Genomic DNA, 18,844 nt, shown 5'->3' on the forward strand with positions numbered 1-18,844 from the left:
CAGAAAATAGTCTGTTTATTTCAAATAATACAATATATAGTACAATATATAGTATTATAGTACAATAGTTGTGCACATCAGATATCTTTTCAAAGTGAGAAATGTTTTCTTTTGCATTAACAAACTTGCCAAAACATACAAAGATGGAAATGTGATTTAAAAACTATTACGGCTATTATTACGTAACTATAGTTTAAAAAGTTATCTGTAGAATGAATGGAAAGAAATGTGTTTTTTTTTTAAATACCGGTAATTTAGAAGAGAAACATTTGTTATATCGACATTAGTTGGCCTACGATAAAGAACATCAGAATCCAAATAAGGCTGAGAAGTGAGAAGTCTAAATGTAATATCCAAAGTCAACAAGTAAACGCTTTAAGTACATAATTTCAAAACTTGCTGTCAATGGTTAAGTATAAACTTAATCTATGATCTATTTGTAGTAGTTTACCTTTCCCTGTCTCTATCAAAAAAATATATTTTTTTTACCACTATGAAAAGTGGTACACCTGATTTGATTTGTGCTAGTGAAGGAAGATAATCGCCATTTTGGCTAGAGGTGGTCCGTTTTGCGTAAATTGCACGTGGTTAGTCGGCTTGAAATTTTGTTGTTATAATACGTCACTAGCTGTTGCCGCTACGTTTTCATTTTCCAGCGTTTCACGCCGGTAAGTTTGATTATACATTAAGTGCATAGCAATCGTTTAGTGATCTGTAAAACGCATACTTTTGAGACGTCTGTCGGTTACTGCGTACCTACTTTCTTAAAATGTCAACGGCCAGATGACCGTAGTTTTACGTAGACGCATATTTTGCGTTTGACAGTTTGTATTTAACATAAACGATAAACAATTCACATGCATTACCTATATACGTTTTAGAAACACACTACTGACCATTGCATATACATTTATTGAACCTTAATCCATAACTTATATTGTTTGATTTCTATTTCAATTTAATGTGCTTAATTTCAAGAGCGTTACTAGCCTAAGCAGGGAGTGAGCACTTTGGTTGTCTGGCCCATCAATGACAGGTTGCAACATATCTTACTTTGACTTAGTTGTTTTGTGACTGACTGGACTCATGCAAATATAATCTCATCCTTTCGTTGTTTGAAAGGGTGAGTTAGCCTACATTGCCTAGGCTAGGTACTATTTCACTGAGACTGTTTATGAAATCATAGGCCTAACTTGATTTTTAAAATAGGCTAACATCTGTTTTAACACCAATCTGACCAACATCCTAGTCTAATAGGCCTACAGACTAGGCATACCCTACTCGGTTGTTTACTTTTATAACATTTAACTTAGGTATTAACTTAGGCCTATATATTTTAAACAAGGAATGATTATGCTAAGTTTGATCTAGGCCTAGCTTACTTAGGCCCATAAGAAACTGATAAATTATATAATAATCTTAACATCGATCAAAAATAATCGTAATGTTATATGACCCCCCACCACTAAGTATCACTGTTAGCGTCATCCTGTGAACACATGCCTTTTTTTGCTCTGTTGTATCTGATAAGATACAGTGCGACTGGTCCTGTAAATTAGGAAGAAAATATAGGCTAAGTTTAAAGTACTAAAAAATATTTTAAAGGAAAAATGTATCTGAGAGATATTGTGCGAGTGGTCGCGTTCAAACATAGGTGCGACCGACGGAGGGTTAACGACTGTTAAGCGTCGCGTAATCGACGCTCAACACACCCGCCGGTGGTGTTATGTGTCGCTTAAAATTTGCGACACACAAACATCGTTTACGGCGAAGGCTCTGGGACTGACTGAGTCAGATTGAACTGGGTCGAGATTGGTATCGTTGTTTTTGGCAGATTCTAAGCTTTCTCCTGATGTCTGTTTCTAGACGCTTTTAATTTTAGTTCTGAAAATATTGTAGCAGACAGCTGACGTGTGTAGGTATTTGTTAACAACTTGGTTAACCTCACACCGATGACTGATATGTGTTTTATTACGTTTATCGTTGTTTTAGTTTTAAAAATAAAAAGTAATACGTGGTGCATTATAAGAAGATTTAAGTGATTTTGAAGGGCTGGTTGATGATCATGAAGAAGTAGGTACCGTAGTGATATTGATGTAAATTATCGGCCAGATTCCTAGCTGTGGTTAGGCTATGCATTCTTCGCTAACGCTAAATGTACAAAATCTGTTTTTCACCCATAACGTATGTATTTGCAAATTTACTTCCTTATGTTATTATATTTTTGTAATCCTTATAAAATTTAGAGCAAAGCGGCGGTTTTAAAATATTTGTAGACTTATTAATTATAAAAATTTATTGAGCGCAAACATAATTTTTTTCAGTTTATTTTATAATTTTTGAGAAATGTTAACCCCACAAAAATTGTTGAACATTTTTTTGTAATGTTTTATATTAATTGAAGCCCATAAGTAATTTCCCAAACAAAATGATATATAAAACAGTAGGTATACTTTACATTGTTTTTAAGTTTCTAAGATACATTTTAATAAAATCCTGCAATTGCGCAATAAATGGGCGGACAATAATACCATTACTATAGATGCTTGGAGGGTTAACCCTCGAAAGGCCCTAGCCGTCACTAACAGAGTTTGGTCTTTATTTCAGGAATCCCGATTTACCTAAAACTTTCTAATAGGCCTAAACGTTCTATAACTGTTCCTTGACATCAACGCTACAACTTTGTTAAATTTTTTGTCAACGAGGCTTCCTTTTATGACTAATTAGACCTTTTTAGCCTAAGTTATATCAGCAATAACTCCAACTAGTCCAACTCACTAGCGGACCGGTGGGAATTCAGGGTTTTGGGCGGGGGATAACAAAACGTCGTTTATCATCATGACATAATGGGTAATTTGACGGGAAAGCGGAGTAATTTCCGCAGGGAAAATGGGATATCCTCCCAATAATCAGGACAGCTAAATTAATCCCTAATTCAGGGAAATATGGTGTGTACCAACCTAAACTTTTGTCATTTTGGCACTGCTGTTTCACTTGTGTTTTCACTTCGCTATTGGTCACCCCACTGTTGATGGCTGATAAGTGGAGCAAGAGTGTTGTTGATTATCGTTAACTTTCATCCTAATGACTTTATTTAGGCATGTGTGGGGAAGGGAAGTCGGGGGTTATGCGGGTTTGTGGTTGCGTTTAACTGTTTTGAATTTATAGGTTAGATTAGGAGGTAACTAAAGTTTAGGTTAGTTTACCGGGTCGTATATTTATGTTACCTCCTACATCCACGTTTTACCACTATTGGAACATTGCAAGCATTTTTTAAATTGTCACCTCGTTGTTTAAGCCACAGTTTCTAATGATAAAACGATGTAGATGTTACATAAATAAACAGCCCGGATAACTATACGATCCTAATGGGGGAAAATGTCTACCTACTCATTTAAGTTTAAGTTTTATAAAAACTTACTTTTTCGCCAGACTCCAAAATCTTCTGTGCATGTTATTAATAATGTTTAAAAATCTGTTAACTTCCCTAATCTAAGTTAACCTACCTCCAAAGGACTTAATGCAGTCACGAACCCGCATAACCCCCGACCCCCTTCACCATGTACCCTATGCCTTTTCCAATGTAGAACTGATTTTTGAATAGCTACAGTAAATTTGGTTAGGTTTGGTTAGTTTAGAATAGTTTCAACTCATAAAACTTATTACAGTTAGGCCTATTACAACTATTACATCAGGTTTGGTAAAGTTGCGTTATGAATAGTTTTAATTTTTAATTAAAGTGTGTTTGTTCCGCTAAGTTAAATGTTGTAGGTACGGAATAAAAGAGACTCATGGTTAAAATTTTGGCGCAATACTTCAGTGTTATAATCGGGAGGTTCGGGGATAAACAGTGGGATATTCTATGGAGGCTAATCACCTAGGTGATTCTTGGGGTTTTTAGTTTGTAAGTCCTTTGTTTAGAAGCTTTTCTTGGTTAGCTTAGTAGTTTGGTCCAAAAATGGCTGACTTTATGCAAGTACGGTGCAATGAGTGCGTAGTTATATTTTGTGTGCGTAAATTAGGTCCAAACATTGTGTCCCTGTAGTTATATGGTGTCGCTTATATGGTGTCTCATGGTGTTAGTAGCAGGGTGATTAATGTGGAGTTAGACAGCGGGAATGTTATGATTTGTGTTATTCACTGTGTCGCAACTTGCTATCAAAGAAGACGTGCTCATAATGATCCTTGCGTGCCTGTTTTAGCTCTTATTTCGATAGCACTAAACTGTGTGGCGGGCAGATATGCACTCTTTTTTTATTGTTGGTTCAGGATTTTAGTACTAAACACAATATCTTATTCCTGGTGTGTGTTATTGTGTGAAAAACGAAAATAGTGGGCTAACTTATAACTTATTGGGTTCTAGAGAAACTGGTACTGGTAGCTTATAGATTTTCCGCTATTTATTAGCCTCCAGAACTTCAATTTATTCACTTTTTACACAATTTCACACTTCAGGAAGTGCGTTTAGGGTGAGTCCGACGTTGTAAATATTTGCACAGGGTTTTCCTCCAAAGCGTTAATGTTTATTGTCGCTGGCCGGCGGTTTCAAGATTAGGCCAACCCTGTAACTTACCTCTCGTCCCTCTTCCTGGGAACCAATTTAACATCATTCCGCTCACACTGATTGAACTACCCCCGAACATTTCGCTCCCCTGTACTAACTTAAGTTAACCCTTTCAATATGAAGCTTGAGAATCATGTAGTTTATCGTGTGTCAGCTACTTACTGTAGTTAGGTCCCCGTAGTGTAGGCCTAGTTCGATATGACACCTCTGTTGTTTTATTTGCTATCGCCTTACAACCTATTTCATAAATAAGGTAGGCTATGTCAATTAGGATTTATTTTTATTTAATTTAGCCTTCACTTTTATTTATCATTTTATTTATCATGGAAACCTATTTTAATGGATTAAAACCTAACCATCTTTGATCTATGGGTGTTAGGTAAATGATTCTGTGTCTAAGGAAACAGCTGATCATCTTACCGAGTAACCAAAGGTCATCTTATTCTCATTTGACACTCATCGGTCACTCACTTTCGCCTTGTACTCAGTCTTGTGTGTCGTAGACATAATAAACTCTAAAATCTTTATACATGAATTATTTAATTGCTGAATTGAATGTAACTTAGATCTCAATTTCTATTTATTCTTTCTCTGTGTGCATATCCAAAAACTTGATTAAAAATTTAGACTTCATGTTTATAAAATAAGGGAAAATTATAAGTCTAAGCATATTGAATAATCGCCAGTGCTCATAGGGTCAATGGACAAAAAGTTTATTTTTCTGACAATACAAATTTATGATTGGTTTCATAGGCTTAGTTCTATCAATAGCGCAGGTCTATTATCGCTCTAGAGTATATTTTATGGCTTTCTCTATCTTAACTTGTAGTGGAGGTGTTATTTGCTTGAAACTGTGATGGATTTGTTTGATTTAAGCTGTGTTATCTGGTTTGGAATTTCAGTTCATTAATCAAATATCTTTCTCTTTCTAAATAGTTTGCTTGACTATCTATGATAACTTTGTGATGCAACATGTGTGGATTGTTTTATTAAAATGTTCAAATTTTGTAAGCGTATTGTGAGTCAGAGTAAACCATTTGGTACCTTATTAACGTAAAACTGTTGAGTTAATGCGGTTCAATGTTTTATACAAATCAAACCCACACTCTGATTTAAAGTCACAAAGCAAAGTGCCTCAGTTGAATTTATTACCCTTTTTATACCCTCAACAATAGCCCCCCCCCCCTTCCCAAATCTCATATTTTAAGTACCTACAGTAAGATGTGTTCGGAAAGTAAGTTCTATATTGAATTTAAAAATTAACGAGTTAGTTACAGATACAGCAAAAATGTGGTTTATTGTACAAAATCTACAACTCTTACACTCAACTCTCGTGATATTCCAGGCATTTGTATAGAGTGGTACAAGTTTGAAGTAAAGCCCCTCCTCGTAGAACGCCGCTATGTAGTCAACCATGATGTAACACGTTCTTTCAGCTCTTTTGCTGAATAAACGCTGACCACGAAGGAAAGGCTTCAGATGCAGAAACGAATTAAAATCGCTCGGAGCGAGGTCGGGGCTGTGCGGAGGATGGTCAAACACTTCCCAGCCAAAACCCTGAAGAACTGTCTTCGTCACATTTTGCGATGTGTGGTCGGGCATTGTCGTGAATGAAAACCACTAATTTTTAAGCATTCCCACGCTTATTCTGTATTGTGTGGGTCAGTTTCCTGAGTGTCTCGCAATAAACATCTTTATTGATTGTTACTCCAGCAAAAAATCAATGGGCAAAATGCCTTTTCTGTCCCAGAAAACTGCACATGACCTTTCAAGATGTCAAGATTCTTGTTAGTGTACCTTTATTCCATTGATTGACGTTTGGTTTCAGGTGTACAACGTACAACCCTAGTTTTGTCTTGCGTGGTTATCTGCGATAAAAAATTTATCACCATTTCTGTCATAACGAGTAAAAAAAATCAAGTGCACTGACCATTCGACGGGTTTTGTGCTGTTCACAGGCACCCAGCGTGCGCAACGTTAATGAAAATCGAGTTTTTCAGATACATTCTCATAAATTAATGTGCGGATAACTTGTGGAAATTGACATGCAAGAGCACTAACTGTAAACGTAAAACTTGTAAAAAGAAAAGTTGTTTTCTTTCATCTTCTTATCAACTGCATGAATCACTTCATCGTTCATCAGAGATGCACGTCCACTTTGTTCCTCACCATGGACTGTATCTAGTATCCCTTCTTTAACTGTCGAACCCATCTTCTCACCATTGAATTACTCATCACATTTTCTCCTTAAACCTCACAGATTTGTCGAGGAGTATTAATCTTTAGCGTTTTGCATTAAGAAAAGGAATCACCGATCGAACGTCCAATTGGCGGGATTCTCAATAAAAGCAGCTATTATTGACAAGTAAGAATAGCTACAATGTACCTTATACACAACATTAGCGAGATGAAAATGGCATAATTACTTTCCGGTTGACATAGAGTAACTGCCGCTCACGCACTGAACTGCAATCGCAGCGCTACCGCTAAGTATTATGTAAACAGAACTCACTTTCCATCGTATTTACTAATTAATAACAAGAATCTTCATCTTGCTAGGATGAATACTTACACAGTTTTCAAACCTTAAGTTGGCCTTTAAAATAATGAGAAATTTTGATTGATTCTTCTATAGTACGAGTAGCCTATTTTTGGGAGCTGATAGTGATAAATACTGTCTACAGTTTTAAAACAATTTATTTTTTAATAGGCCAATAGGATTATCTGCTATTTTGCCTAGTTCTGGTTTCCAACCATTTCACTCTTTAGGTGCATCATGCAAAACCCTTGAATGTTTCCATTTATATCTCTCACCCCCAGAACTGGAATCACCATTGCTTTGTTGGTGATAATCTAGTTCAGTGAGCTATGGTTCTGTTGAAATAACTTGTATCATTGACTATACACAGAACTTCTGTGTATAGTCAATGATTGTATCCTTTTAGAGTTTGTGTGAGATTTCTTAGAGCTGCAGGTCTAATGATTATTCGAACATTTTTAGAATCTGAATCCTGTTTATAAATGTATCATTCCGTGGTACAATCGATATTTAGGCCTAAAACCTTTTTTTAAGGATAGTTTGATATCTTCAGGGCAGGTACATTCTTTGTTAAATTTTATAACTGTATTGCTTATTTAATGTTATAATTTGGCATGTTGGCCTAATAATTATTAACTACCTAATACCTATTAAATAACAGTGGAAAGAAACCCAATCAAACAAACAAATATTGTCCTTTTTAAAATTTGTATTTATTAGCCTAAAGAGTGTTTGATGATAAACAAATCAAATCCTTTTATCTCAGAGCTTTTAATTGGTGCACTCAATATCAATCTGGTCCACTTTTTATGCCCTCGCCACGACTGATAACCTCAAAACTGTATCATCCGCAAAATTATTGAACTTTGTAAACATTTTGTCAGTTGAACACAGTGATTAAACTGTAATACATTGTTTCATAATTGTTCTCATTAACTAATTTATATTTGATGAAATTTGACTTTGTTGTTTAACCTAATCTCTGCAGTTGAAAGGATAACAAATTATAGACATACCACGAACAAAACAACCTGCGCAGAAACAAAAAGATCACGTGGTTCGCGCCGGTAGGTGTGGCTTACCCTTCAAACCTGCGCGGCTCGAAATGGCCCAGGGTTCTTTTGTTTCTGGTATTACTATAGCACTAACTTATTTAGTAAATAAATGAAAGGGAAATAAATTAGTCTTAGTTTACATACACTCAGGGATTTGAAAAAAGGGCATCTCTACTGAGAATTTATGTTGGAATTTGAACACTTCTTGTGAAACAGTCTTTGACTTTTTACCTTGCTTCGTCTTATCGTATTGGATAACAAGTTAGCGCAAATAAGTAAATTAAATTAGTTTAAGTTTTTATGCACTCGGGGATACGAAAGAAGGATATCTACTGAGCATCGCCTAGATATGAAATTTGATTACTTGTGAAACAGTCTTTTTCCTTTTACCTTGCTTTGTCACCAAATAATTTTAGTCAACAACTGCATTTATAAAATAATACCCCCGCCGCAGCAAACCTGCAGACTAAGCGAATTTCCATTTGACTGATTGGATTTACACTGAAATGTCTACTTAAAAATATAGCATTTATTCTTGATTTAAATAGAATTAGTTTAACAAGTACTTAGGTTTGCTGCATCAGGGAGGGTAAAACTGTTTTGTTTTTTTTGTAAAATGTGAATAGTTAGTAAGAAATGAAAACATTTTCCAAATTTGATCAAAATATGTTCACAAACAAGCAAACTACAACAGTTTACTTATTCTCCATAAGAATAACATGGGAATTTTAAATTTACAATTTTTTTGAATTTTCTCCGTAACCATTAGGCGCATAATAACGCTTCAATATACTAAATTATTTGTTTTTTTAAGCTCTAGAAGATGGTTTGGAAAGAAATTGCTAAATTTTATGTTTTTTGGGTCAAAAATGGGAAAAACCTATTTTTACCCCATAAAACCCCCCGTAAACCCCCGTTCCCATGGTCCGATCATGCTGGATCGCGAAGTCGTTCGAATAAACGTACGTTTACACGTTTGTACCAAATTTCATCAAATTCGGATCATTTTTGCTCGAGTTATCGTGCGGACGGACACATATATATATATAAATATATATATGAATTTGAACGGATGGTGTTTTTGGCCTCTAGGGACCTCAAAACGAAAAAAAAATCGGTCCCGCGTCCAGGTCTTACCATGAGTACTACGGTAATTAGCTTATTCCCTATATGGGAAATTCGCTAAAAGAAGCCCTTTTGTAAAAAAAAAAACTTAATATCAATATGACAGGTCTACTATTCTCTAACTCTACAACTCATTGGAAAGAATCATAAAAAGAAGGAAGGAAAGGACATTCTCTGCTCTCTTGTACTGAAATATTCATTAGACAATGTTTATAATTTATACCATATAAGTACGGCACTGTATTTATTTCTTTTGGTCTTACAAGTTAACCCAAATATTTAAAAAGTTAACTTGTTAAATCGTCATCTAAGTAGGCCTACGGTATTCTCTTGTTTAGAATAGTCACTGCTCTAATTATAAAACCATTTTTTCCTGTGCTTGGACAAAAACTGTAGGCTATAAAAAAAGAATTTTTTAAATAAAATTTATTATATTATTATTTTTTTAATTGGCGTCTTCAGGTTGTATTTACTTTTTGTCCATGTAAAACGCTGGAATATAAAATATCGTGTCTTTGATATTCAATTGCTAAACTACTAACTAAGGAGCTTCAAGAGTAATTTGTAAAGCCTACTCGATAAATATTTAGTGGAAATTTCATATTCAGGTAAAAATGTAGCCTATAGGAAATATCAATTAATATCACATTTTGTGAAAAAGCAAACCAATATCAACCTGCCATATGGTGAATACAATCAGCATTGTGTGAATGTTGCAAGATTGCAGATAGTTTTCTGAAGGCTCTCTAATATGTTAAATTTTACGTGTAAGCTGATAAAGTAACACTTTCTGTAACTGTTTAGTTTAATGGGAATATTATTGAATATTAAAAATGATTATATAATAAACTATTGGGTAGTCCTGGAAAAAACGTATTTCAGTTGGTTTTTATATAGGCCCTAACTTGCTATAGAAAACTTGTGTAATATATAGCACAATCACAAGAACGAAAACTATTACAGCAGATTTTTTACATACCCGGTACTTTTTCTAATATAAAATCAATAGGCTATTTAACATTTTTTAACATTTTTTAAAAAGTTTGTTGGCACTATAATTTTAAGATATTTTGGTTTTGAATGTTTTAACTTGCCAACATTTGTTATAAACCCTTTTAAGTTTGGAATGTACAATTAATTTACATTGTTTGAAGAAGTTTTCTGATAAATAACTAGTTTTTGTGGTTAGAAACAAAATTTTACTATTCTTTAGATGAAACGCTACATTAACATAGACAATGAAAACAGCTCATTAATTAGGCCAAAACCAATCAGAACAATTCTATGAAACAAGTAGTTTGGTGCTTAATTAAACGTAATTTAATTCAAAGTGTAGCATGAATCAGTCAAGTTATGCATGTTAGGCCTTGACAACAGTTTGGCATTCATGCATGTGGAGCAGGGAGAATTGGAAAGGATTAATAGTTTTGGAGAATTTGTGAGCAAGGCAGCACCTTGTGTAGACAAGGCTGTCTACTGGAATGTTTCAACAAGGTTGTGTGATTGTTGAATTGACCCAGTGGGGAGTAAGGAAGTGACGTGGCGAGTGTTGAATTTCGTGATTGGTCCTTAAATTTTAGTAGGCTTTTCAGTAATGCTGTTGTAGCAAATCTGCAGCTAAGCGAATTTCCATTTAATTGATTTAGAATCTTCTCTAGAATATTTCCCTAAACTTGTCAGATTCATTCCACATTCAAACAAAAGTAGTTTTTTTGAGCACTAAGGTTCGCTGATGCAGGTTAGGAAAAAAGTGAAAAAATCATATAGGCTAGGCCTAGCTTAGTATGAAATAAATAGATTTGATTTAAATACATCCCTAACCTAACAAACTACTAGGCTACAGTTTATTCCTTACCTGTATACTTAACATTAACTTCTAACTTTAATTCACAGGTTTTTATGTTTTGTTTTGTAGCCACTAAGTGTACAAAACACTTAAATATACTAAATTATTTGCTGTTTGAAGTTTTACAAAATAGTTTAGAAAGAAATGCAAAATTTTTTATTTTGAGTACTAAAAATGACGATTTTTACCTTGTAGTATCCTCATAAAACCCCATTCCTATAGGCTGACCATTCTTGTTAGCAAACCCGTTAGAATAAACGTAGGTTTACAAGTTTGTACAAAATTTAATTAAATTCAAATGGTTTTTACTCGAGTTATCGTGTTAACAGACACTCTTTAAGACGCACACACTTGTAGTCTAGATACAAAAATGTATGAATTGGAACAAATTGTATTGTCCTCTGTGGACATCAAAAGTAAATCGGTTCTGGGTAGGTCTTACCATGAGACTTACGGTTATAGATAATTCCCTGTTGGGGAAATTCGCTAAAATCGAGGTTAAGTGAGGCTAGGTTTTCTTGGCACCTCTCCGATTGAGTGGGCAGCAAAACAAAATAAAACTCAGGCCATTGACCTTGAAACATTCAACATCCTATTCCAACTTGGAGACTATTATATCACTTGGTGTGTTGCTGATTAACTATTTACCTAACAATTTTTGTATCTAACTTAAAAAGTTAATTAGGAACACCAACTTTTGAGATAACCGTAAACCGCACACATAAACAAAAAGTCTTGATGAGGAATTTTCTAAAATTATATTAGTTTTTCAATCAATCTCAAAAGCGCTAGAGCCTTAAATATAGGGTTGTAATTAATTGTATTTTAAATATTGAATATACGTACATTGTTACATTTAAGCTTATCAGTTTATTTTTTCCTGAGTCAACCTTTTGATTATTAAAACAACACTGTGACAAGGTATTTATTGTTAGTCTTGTATGGGGGGATACCCTCAAACTCACTACTTCTTAACAGTTTCACTATCTGACTAACATATTCTTAAGTGAGTAGTGAGTAATCATAGTTTTAGTATTGTTAGTGTTGTGTTATGCAGGGTATTTGGCTCGTTGTCACTCTCAGTGATCTATTCCTGGTGATCACGTTTCTTGTACCCTTACTCTTAAACAACTATTTCTGCCTGTGTTACTTCTCTCTGGTGCGTTTATTTCATCTTGAGATAATTTTCAACCTAAATTTAATCACTGTCACATTAGTTTTTCTCCTTATCTTTGTTTTTCTTTGTATTTGGTAAATAATATGGCAAAATATTGTAATACTATTACTGGATGATGAAATATTTTTCATTTTTAGTTTGTGCAGCAAGAGAAAGTAAAAAACGTTGTATTTTCCCCATTTTTGGCATTATTCATATGTCATGTTTAAGTAGTGCTGCATCCACACTTTGCAAACGTTCCTGACAAACATGTACGTTTGTGCGCTGAACTAAAAACAAACTTTCAATGAACGTTCGCTGAACATTATTTTTAAGCTGTTTGACAGACAAAATATGGTGTTCGCTTTAAACTCTGTATTTAGGTTTATCGAGTGAAGATGGATGTGTGTAGACGTTGGCATACTTGCTTGTACTGTTGTTTAGGCTGCATATTATATATTATCAGGTATCAACGCTCAAAAATGCTAAATACTTCCAACACCCAGGGGGGTATTTGATTTACCTATCCTGTGCATTTGTTAACCAAACCCCCTTTTTTGCTCTTTTTTGAACGCGGTTGGCATTTTTTAGAGATGAAAACGAGAGTTTATAATTTTTGAAAACTGTCCAAACCCATTTTTTAGGGGATCGAACCCGCACTGAAGTCCGAGACGCTAACCACTATGCTAGCAACACACCCTATTTATCCTAGGAAATTGAATAATCTAACACGTCGTCGGTACATAAGGTATTTTACTATTTTCAACTGCTCGTATATAGTCATTGCCTACGACTACACTGGTACTAAATAATACAACAGTTGTTCTGTTGTCCCCGCTAATTGTCTACGAGTCACTTGTGTTTAGCAGCCAGGGCTGTGTTTTGACATCCAGCATGTAATGTGAGTCTGCCAGCCAATTACATGTACAAAATAACTTGTTGATTTCCATCACGGCCTTGAGTCAATGAAACTTGTTATCATTTGTAAGTTTGAGTTTCCCCGTTATCTAGAACCAATTCACATTCAAGTGAACGTTTGTTTAGCAACACCTTGAATGATTTTCCCCATTCTTTGAGTGTTAGGTTTTTTTTAGTTTTGTAATTTATTTTACAAAACTATTGTAAGCTGCTAAGTGAGTTAGGTCCAATTTTGATGAAATTTTGCATGACTAAGTAGGGTTGGATATATATACTTGGAGAACCAGCAAGATTGGGTAATAACAATGTTATGGGGTGTAGACATTTTTTTTAAATTGGTTTTTAAAAAACTTTTAGTGGTTAATCATAGAAACGCTAAATATTAATCACAGCCATTATGTAGCAAATGTTTTTGTTTATTTTTTTAATGCGTTGTAGCGAGTAAATCCTTGTAGTTACAGAGAAAATTCCAAAGATGGAATTGTGTTGTAATAGGCCTACTGTATTCGAATTCTTTCTTTTTCATCACCAACAAACCTTTTTTTGGATTATCAACCAACCTAACCTATCCTAACTTATCGAGACCCAATTCTACCTTACTGAACCCAACCTAATCTGACCAAACCTAACCTAACCTCACTCTATATTCTAGTTCCTGATCATGTTGGTAAACATTACCCGTATTGTTTTGACACGGAACTTCCCCAACATAGGTGGATGAGTGCGAGAGCCGTGTGGAGTGTAGATTGTCGCCGAGGGCGCACATTCTAGATACAAACATGTTTGCTCTTTGTAACCCACTTTCTCTCATCAGATCAGTTCAGGGAAAGGCTTCCTAATCCCTTGTAGTATTTTATGTTGGATCGAATCTTTGTGTTGCAATTTGTTTATCTGTTATCACCTTGAGATACCAAATAGATACATCTGGGATGTAGGAAAATCGTAAATAATATTTCCTCTAGGAGCTTACTAGTGTTTCTGTAATAAATGTCAAAGTTTTGAAATTATTATCGTTGAAGCCAATAGTGAAAATTTATGGCTGAGGTAGAAATGGTTACAGCTGTTAATTTGCTCTCCTATTAACCCTTGCGGTCGAATTGTAGGTCACCACCCGCCATTTTCCCAACTGCTCGAATTGGCAACCTATAATCGCCGAAAAAACCGATCTCAAAGGGTTAAAAGTGTGTTAGGTCTTGAGAAAAACAAAGAAACATTTCGAAGCTTGATCTGGATTTGTGTAAAATTAATTATACTGATTTATTAGCCTACTCATGTTTATCAAATTTATAGTGATGATAAAAGAGTTACTATTAGGTACACATTCTTTTATACATTTAATTTTCACCTCGTTCTTATTTTACAGGTTTAGTTCAGAGTGATTTGGGTGCGACCAGTTTTTGTCGAGTGAGCAAACTGCTCATTACAGTGTCTTTTACGAGGTGAGTGCAAATTAATATTCCGTTAATAAAGGTTGGCATTGCGAAATCAGACTTTAAATGGTTTCGGTTTGTCATTGCGAAATCAGACTTTGAATGGTTTCGGTTTACGAGCTAATCGCAAAATAATTTTACAAGATTCTAATTGAAAGTAGTTCCTATGTTGAAATCGTACAGGTGTTACAGGAAAAAACGATTTTCACCTCAATTTTGTCGAATTAGAGCTAAATATTGTTTATTCGCTTGGGAAGGCATTTTTAGTTATTATGGTCCATATCTTGCGGCTATCGTGAATGTACTTGATACCAGCTTTCGCTTAAGCACGTACGATGGCGGTCAACAAATTTTACAATAGGCCTATACATCTACAAAGTAGACTTCTCGTCCTATTTTGGAGTCTGAAACTTGTTTTCATGTGTGTTTCATGTTGGTAATGTTGAGCGCTGGTGTTTACAAAATATTTTTTTCTTTCTGATGCTGTGATTTGTGCTTTACTGTGAGGTTATAAAACCAATGGATGAGCTAGCTATTGTTTCTAAATTATATTTGGTTAAAATTGTTTTTAAATACAAGTGAAATAACAAGAAACAAATAGTTTTATAAACACTCTTATAAACAAACATAAGATGATTAATCTAAAGGGAGTACAGTATGTGTAATGCATAGCGTTAGTCCTACTATACAATTTTTCTTGTTACCAGAATTTAAGTTGATATTCATTTGTCGCTCTGAATTAATTATTATTGTATCTTTCCATCTACTAACACTCAAACATTATATTACTAGTATTTACAAAAAATCTCTGAGCTTGCTCTGTATAAGAGGGATGAGGTTTGCTTCTTAATCATGTATGATTGCAAAATTGTATTAAATATTTTTTTACTTAAATACCTATTGGTACCCTTTCAAACCTTTGCTAGGTAACTTCAACTATGCTTGAACTTTGTTGCATTCGTCATTACGGACAGTTTACTGCTTCGAAGATACAAACATTATTTAGACAACTTCTTAACAGCAGTATTCAATTTAATATTGCATTGCAGCATTTTACAAAAATTGGTGGACCTCCAAACCAGTTTAAATAGGTATGTAACACTAATATAATGACAATGGTTACTTCCTTGTTAAACACTTTTTACTAAACGATGCAATGACTTGGTCCGAGGTCTGGTCTAGTGTAGGCCTAATTACTTGATCTGCACTCTACACCAAGGCGTTTGGTTCAGCTGACATTTGCCAAGTGGGTGTGTCCAGACTTGAACCGGTTTGGTTTGCGAATGACCGGACACGCCACCAATATTCTCTGCGACCTGCTTCCGTATGTCTCGCGTTCACATCGCTTTCGTAACGCGTTTTATGAACGGTATATGTATCAGATTATTTCAGTTTTCAGCTGTTCTTGAAAGTTAAGGGGTTTTTGAAACTTGTATTTTTCACTTTTTTAAATACCGGTTTGTGAAAAAACTTCTGGGAATAGATGAAAAAGGATTTTTGCATAAAATTAGGACCTAAGATAAAGTATAAAAATCAGTGTTGCAAAATTACAAATTTTTATACCAGAAGAAGTAGGAAAATTATTCCAAGAATCTGAGGACATGTGTATATCTGAGATTAAACCAGCATTTTTGTATTTTTTAAATATTTTTTGAAGCTATAGCTTTTTAAAGAAAACAAAACAAATATTTAAACTACACTTGATCAAGATCGTAAAATCCACTTAAAAATAATTCCTGTAGACTGTCAAAATACATTTATTAAGTGCTACAGTAAATATTGGCCTGTGACAAACGTAGTCTCCACCCAGATCAGCGAGAGGTGGGCGCAGTAGGGTCGAATGCAGATAAATTGTTTATTGTGCATAAGTCCAGCGTTGCAACACCCCAAGTGGGTCGACAAGGTGGAGGCAGTATGTTGTGTATAATTATACTGTAGTGTACACGTTGCGATTGCCACATTGCTGATACACTCAGTTGATCACTCCCTAATGCATCGTGTCATTGGGCACATTGGAATTGTTAGAAACAAGCTGCTATACCCGTGCTTTGCAACGGGAAGAAAATGTGACCTAGAGAGCTATTCAAGTGGTGCTGATGTGTGTAGCAACTCTATGATTTAGTTTGAAAATATAAACTGATTTAAAAGTGTAAAACTGATTTAAGTGTGTACTTTCAAACCCCCTACTTTTGATGTTAATAGATCTAAAAGAATATACCTCCATACGGACACATACCTTAGCATAAATTTCTTCATATTGCTGCTTCATGAATGAAATGTTTTACCATAATTCTTCAATTTTAGTCAAGCCTCTTTCCATGTAGCTTACTATATAAATTACAAAATAAAAACTTTGAGCAATACTTAAACAAAACTTATACGACCTTTCTTTAAAACCAAACATAACCCTCCTCAATCTTCATTTTTTTAGTAAATAAACAAACACCAATTCATTGCACTGACCAGCTGTTTCATGAACTAAATTGAATTATATCAGTTGAACTTTGGAAATATGCCAGGGGTAGCCCTTTGGAAATCAGCCTGTGGGGCAGAGCCCTTAGGAAATTCATCCATATCAATACTTTTCGGCAAATCTACACACTCTAAGCTTCATTTTGATGTGCCATATGCCTATATTTTTATTTGGTAAATGACCTTAACCGTTTACATAAAATTTGATTGTATCACTTTAATAATATAATACCCCCGCCGCAGCAAACCTGCAGACTAAGCGAATTTCCATTAACCTGATTGGATTTACACTAAAATGCCTTCATAAAAATAGCACATTTATTTCCTATTTAAATAGAATTAGTTTAACGAGTACTTAGGTTTGCTGCAACAGGGAGGATAAAAAAGATTTTTTTTATAAATATTTTAGTAAGAAATAAAAGTATTTTCCAAAATCAATCAAAATATGTTCATAAACAAGCAAACTACAACAGCTGACTTATTCTCCATAAGAATAACATGGTAATTTTAAAATTACAATTTTTTTGAATTTTCTCCGTAACAATTAGGCGCATAATAACGCTTCAATATACTAAATTATTTGTTTTTTTAAGCTCTACAAAATGGTTTAAAAAGAAATTGTGAAATTTTGTGTTTTTACGGTCAAAAATGGGAAAAACCTATTTTTACCCCATAAAACCCCGTTCCCATAGTCTGATCATGCTGGTTCGCGAACTCGTTCAAGTTTATCCTGCCTTACACCTTCAAACCAAATTTTATCAAAATCGGACAAAAATTACTCAAGTTATCGTGCGGATGGACACATATATATATATATATATATATATATATATATATATATATATATCTATATATAGATATATAAAAATTTGAACGAATGGTGTTTTTGGCCTCTGGGGACATCAAAATGAAAAAGTAAATCGGTCCCGGGCTTAGGTCTTACCATGAGACCTACGGTAATAGCTACTTCCCTATAGGGAAATTCGCTAATAGATGTTTGTACAGTGGAACCTCGATAACAAGTCCTTTTTCAAAGTAGTCTCAATCTCAACATAAACAGGTCCCTTATAGTAAATGTATTCAAATCGCCCCTAATCACATCTTAATGAAACCTCGATAAAAAGTTGAAACCTTGATAAAAAGCCTTATTAAGAATACTGTCAATCTTAAAAGTCTTGTTATCAAGGTTCTTCTACTGTACTAGATTTTTCCAACCAAACTGTTTTTAAAATTCAATTTGTGATTGTAATGCATTTTAGGATCTAATATGATTATATTTATTTAGTCTACTAGATATTTGAATGAAATTATGCCATATTACAGTAGTAAGTTATGTAATATTTAAATTTATTTTTTGATGTATATAAGAAGAACGCTTCAATATTCACCTTTTTTACCTCTTTTATGCTCAGATTCTTGTTGGATTCCAACAGCTGTAGAATGGACAGTTCCTTTGGCTTCTTGGTCACACTTCATTATATTATAGTGCGTTCAAACAGCCGTGGCACCTGAGGGATTAGGAGGTCCCAAAGGTTTCCATGGGGTGTCCTAATCCGTCAGGTGCCACGGCTGTTTGAACGGAGTATACTTCATTACAGTAGGCTACAGAGTGTCCATAAGCCCTCTTAAGTATTTTAAATTGGAGTGTCAGTGACATTAGCTGTCCTAAAATCATTGGGACCAGCATGTTTTTAATAACTTCTCTTAAAGTATTGCTATCCTTGTTTCAGAATGATCAT

General features: G+C 34.4%; 1 protein-coding gene across 2 annotated transcripts in view; it reads left to right on the top strand.

Moving 5' to 3' along the window:
* The first annotated feature begins 533 nt into the window (after positions 1 to 533).
* The window catches only part of LOC128992345 (A-kinase anchor protein 1, mitochondrial-like), a 72,284-nt gene continuing 53,973 nt past the window's right edge, over positions 534 to 18,844 (top strand). For both annotated transcript variants that reach the window (XM_054415887.1, XM_054415902.1), the window contains exons 1-2: positions 534 to 668; positions 14,567 to 14,642. The gene's annotated coding sequence lies outside the window, so the exon portion shown is untranslated. The remainder of the gene's footprint in view (positions 669 to 14,566; positions 14,643 to 18,844) is intronic.

This window comes from Macrosteles quadrilineatus, unplaced genomic scaffold (genome assembly GCF_028750875.1).
Source record: "Macrosteles quadrilineatus isolate MER2022 unplaced genomic scaffold, UCM_ALF_1.0 Scaffold_1__1_contigs__length_201487025, whole genome shotgun sequence".
Classification (NCBI taxonomy): domain Eukaryota; kingdom Metazoa; phylum Arthropoda; class Insecta; order Hemiptera; family Cicadellidae; genus Macrosteles; species Macrosteles quadrilineatus.